The sequence below is a fragment of the Triturus cristatus genome, chromosome 3_2 (assembly GCF_964204655.1).
Source record: "Triturus cristatus chromosome 3_2, aTriCri1.1, whole genome shotgun sequence".
Lineage (NCBI taxonomy): Eukaryota > Metazoa > Chordata > Amphibia > Caudata > Salamandridae > Triturus > Triturus cristatus.
The window spans coordinates 131,058,342-131,063,082 of NC_140584.1; the positions used below are offsets into that span (position 1 = coordinate 131,058,342).

The following is a 4,741-nucleotide window of genomic DNA, read 5'->3' on the forward strand; positions in this document are numbered from 1 at the left end:
GTCACCCTGACCCAGACCGTTCTACCCTAGGGCAGATCTGACACGCAATCCGGCGTATCTACACACGGGCCTGCAGAACCCAGTGCTCTCTTCTCCCAAATTGTTCGCGATCCTGCGAAACCTACACGGCGGTATCCCTCCCGCCGCTCTCACTTATACACGGACCGCAATCCGGCAGTCCTACACGCTGGTAATCCTCCCCAGCGCTCTCATTAACGCCGCATATCAACGACGACCACATTCCTATGAAACATGATTAGGATGATATCTCAGCAATCTACTTAGAATAAAACTAAAATAATAACTTTGGATATGGATTCAGATTGTATAGTGTACTCTGTGCTTATGACATCAAAGGTCCACTCACTCCCTCTTTATTTGATAACTATTTGTCTGATCGGGATTTCTCATCCGTTCGTCTAAACAGTGCTCAACTAGGAGCATCATTTACCAAGATTGAACACAAGAACCAGGTACACGATAATTCTATATGAATTGGGACATTTATTAACCATAAACATAAATCACATTACTATGCAGCATTACATTTGCACAAGAAATAAAAGAGAAAGGTTAGGGTGCACGCACTATAAGAATCGGTCGGACTTCACCTGGTTAATGGGAAATCGGGACTCGGCAGTCATCTAGGCTCCTGTCTCGTCTCTGGGTCCTGGCTCGCCTTGCAGTCACCCTCAGCCGTCACAAGTACACGTCTGCACTGATAGGCTCAAACTCGTCTGCTCTCCCTCAGGACCTCGGAACCCTGCTGTTAATTAGCTACCGTCTCTCTCTCTGGGTTAGTGCGCTCCGCGCCACTTCTCGTTCAGTCTATCTTCAGAGAGTTTCGGTCTTAAATCTTTCTCCGACTTCAAAGATGGCGACTTGTCCACCATGAAAATGAATAATGGCAGAGATGCTAACGGCTAGATGCCGCCTACGGACTAACTCACTGAAAGACTAACACCTTTGCTAATATAACAAGCCTGTTCCTTCATGGAAAATTACGGCCAGTAACCTGCCGCCCACCAAATTCTTGTACCTCCCCGTACCAAGGACACTTTCCCAGCTGGCCAGCCTGAAGTTGTGTCTTCGGAGTGGAGAAAAATACATTCCTTCGATAAGGGTCAGTCTGAACCGGTTCTCTCCAAGTGAACAACAGCTTGAAACTAAAACATCACTCTTAACCTAGAAAGCCTTCTCGAGCTACCAGGCAGAAAGCAAAATGGAGTCTGTCTCGCTTAAGGCCTACGGAGCCCATAATATACATAGCTCCATGAGAAACAGATCGGCATGTTAGCAAATGAGTAAATCATGACTAATACTTATATATCTAACTCCTCACTTAAATTCATAAGCCTTACCCTAAGGGAAATGGCACGAAAATGCCCTTATATCTGTCCCTGTTTATCGGTCTAGTCCCTATGCTATGGGGTGATAGGCTGGAGTCACTCTCTATCATTCTCCTTCTCCAGAGGGCTGGCAAAAGGACGGTCATTACATTACACCCCTTGACTCCAGTCTATTAACCAATAACTAAATGGAGCTAACGTCAGTAGATGAATAATATGAAACAAAACTAACTGATCTACGATTTTTCGTAAGTCTAAAAAATTGCATCAGGGAGGGGACACACTGAATAAAGCAGCAAATCGCTACAAGGATGCAGACAAAAATAATGATCCCTCCCAAAATTTGTCGTAAAAAATGCATGTCAGGGAGCCAGTTAAAAAGCCAGTCAAAGAAACCCTGATCTATGTGTTCCTTAATTTCTGCAGTCAAGTCGTGGAGTTTATTAATATGGGACTGGATATCTTTAGAATGGTCAGACAAATTAAAACAGCATAGACCTTCAAAGTCAGAGCAGTCATGCCCGTGTTTTAGCAGCAAATAATCAATGGCTGCACGATTTTGCAAAATAGCTCTACGTTCACCTTGGGAATCTAACAATAAGTCTGACAAAACAGTAGAAGTTTGGTTGATCGACTTGACCATCCAGCAGGCCATCTTGCCTATTGTTTTAGCATTATAAACGGCCAATGCAGGAACACCAATAATAGAAAAAGCTAAACCAAGATATTCTGAACTGGAAAAAAGATGAACAGAGGAATCACAATCTTCATGTAGGGACATCGAGTCACGAATAATACGGGAATTTGAAGGAGGATGTGAAGAGAACATCAACAAACTTAATCTAGTGATGGCACACGGGCCACCAGAAATATTCGCAGGAATATAGGGCCAAGAGGAATTCCCGCATGAAAAGAGCCATCCAGCCGGTAATAACATTGAACGATAATGGCTAGTGGCAACAACTAAACTTTTGCAAGTCATATTGTTTTTCACTGAAAAACATGAAGTAGGAAGTCTTTGTGTACAGAGCAAACGTTGATGAAATGAAAAAGTAGTAGCGGCTTGAAGTTTCAACCGCAGGCATTCAGAGATGGCCTTAGGATTGCAGGTCATCATAAAGCAAAGGTCACCAGGGGCAATGTTAAAAGTAGTAATTCTGGAATTAATAAGGACATCCTGGTCTGGAAGAAGAGTACATGAGGGACAAAATTCATGGGCCAAAAAGTCGCCCAAAATGACATTAGGTCGGGCCTTGGACACATTAAATACATGATGAAGCGTTTCAGTAGATGCAGGGACAGCGACCAAACATGTCGACAAAATGTCAGTAACAGACTTCATGGGGGTGAGGCAAAAATGCGGAGAGTTCGTCACTCGCTTCGCGAGTGTAATCCAAAAATTGGAGGACTTCTGCCACGCGGATCGCGCGGCTCTTGTTATCCCATCACTCGGCGTCGGTAGATGCTCTCCTCTCCCGGCGTAGCAAGCCAAAAGGAGTCCAACGACGACACATCCTGCAGCAGCAGTCCAAAGAATGATCTGAAAGAATACAAACACAGGCCTTAATTATTCTCGTAAATAACATTTATCAGCCGGGACAGTTTCCCAGCCATCTTTCCCTGGCTTCATCACCAAAACGGTGTTGTCATGACCGGTCGCAATAATATCAGCCTGTTCAGGAGGATTTTTAGGCGATTGCACCCATATTTTAGCTCCAGGAAGATCAGTTGATCCGAAGCCGTGTTGTCCACGCACAGTTAGCAATGTTGGGGCAGAGCCTTTTTTGATCTCACCACTGAAGACAGGCATAATCAATAGCTGAGCAACACGGTCAGACTTTTTGATAAACAAATCCATCTCACTGCTGTTAAGCAAGAGAATCTTGATCTCTCCCTGATAATCACTGTCAATCACACCACCAAGGACTTGAACACCTTTTAGGGCCAGGCCAGATCTAGGGGCAATTAATCCAAAACTACCGGCAGGTATAGAGACACCTATGCCAGTTTCAACAATTATTCGATCTTTTCCTGGGAAGGGTACATCATTTAAAGCATGCAGGTCGAGGCCTGCGGAACCTGGGGTTGCTCTACAAGGAGCCAAAGCACCGGGGGTAATTTCCCAATATGTGACAGTAGTAGCAACAGAATTAGGTTTCGCATCAACACGTGGAGGAAACAAACGCATCAAAGGAGATTCAGCATGCAACAAAGGACGGTTATTCAGAATTAATAAAGCTTGAAGTAGGACATCTCGCCACTGGCTGTAACGGTCATCAGTCAACTTGCGCAACTGTTCTTTCAACAAGCCATTCATTCTCTCAATCAGTCCCGAAGCTTGTGGGTAATAGGGAACGTGAAAAACCCAGTCGATATTGTTTTCCATACAGAATTCCTGCACCAATCTTCCACGAAAGTGGGATGCATTGTCTGATTGAATTTGGAAAGGGACACCATAATATAAAATAATCAGCTCCAGGGTTTAAATGGTATTTACTTGGGTAGCATTCTTGCAAGGAAAAGCGACCAAAAGGCCACTATAAGTATCAACTACTGTACAAATGTATTGACAATTCCTGCTCATAGGGAGCGGACCAATATAATCAATCTGCCAAATTTGGGCGGGCAATTTACCTCGATATAAGTGACCTCGAACAATTTGAGGCACCTCTTTCTTTCTAGAGTGTTGGCAAATGGGACAATGTAGAATGGCATCTTTAATTAAAGAAAAGGGAATATGAATTCCTCTATCAGCAGCCCACCTGTTAGTGGCTTTCTCTCCAAAATGTCCTGCCTTCTGATGGGCCCATTTCGCCAATCCCGCCAAATCAGAACCTTGCATGTCAACCACTGCCTCAGAAATTTTAGATTGTTCATCTGCAATGTTATGGAAAAATTTGTCAAGGGAATCTATTGGAGTATGAGCATCCACGTGAAAGATTGTTACAGTACTGTGCGGAAGCAGTTCCCAAATGTCTTGCCACAATTCTTTACCCCACAATTCCTTGGAGTGCAATTCCCAATTGTGCGAGTGCCATGTAGGCAACCACACCGCTAGTCCATTAGCAGTGGACCAAGAATCAGTGAAAATGTGGCATGTACCTGGTAACTCCTGTTTCAAAACTTGGTAAACTGCATATAGCTCGGCGTACTGACTACTCTTACCATCTCCAGTAGTGCTCAATAATTTTTGTGTAATTGGATTATACGATACTGCTTTCCAATGCCTCTTGTCACCAATGAATTTCGCAGAACCATCCGTAAACCACACATGTTTTCTATCCTCCACGGACAGATCATCAAATGATTTACCCCACTTCACGGGAGACTCCTGCACGACGGGAACCGAACACTCACTTTCAGCCTCATTGGAGGGCGCCTGCGCCACTCGC

At 44.2% G+C, this 4,741-nt stretch overlaps 1 long non-coding RNA gene across 1 annotated transcript; it reads right to left on the minus strand.

Moving 5' to 3' along the window:
* Positions 1-484: 484 nt before the first annotated feature.
* LOC146856892 (uncharacterized) lies at positions 485-4,229 on the minus strand. Its single transcript, XR_014979824.1, has 2 exons — positions 4,112-4,229; positions 485-2,889 (listed from the first exon to the last, which is right to left on the minus strand). It is a non-coding gene; the product is annotated as an uncharacterized LOC146856892 (long non-coding RNA).
* Positions 4,230-4,741: the final 512 nt, after the last annotated feature.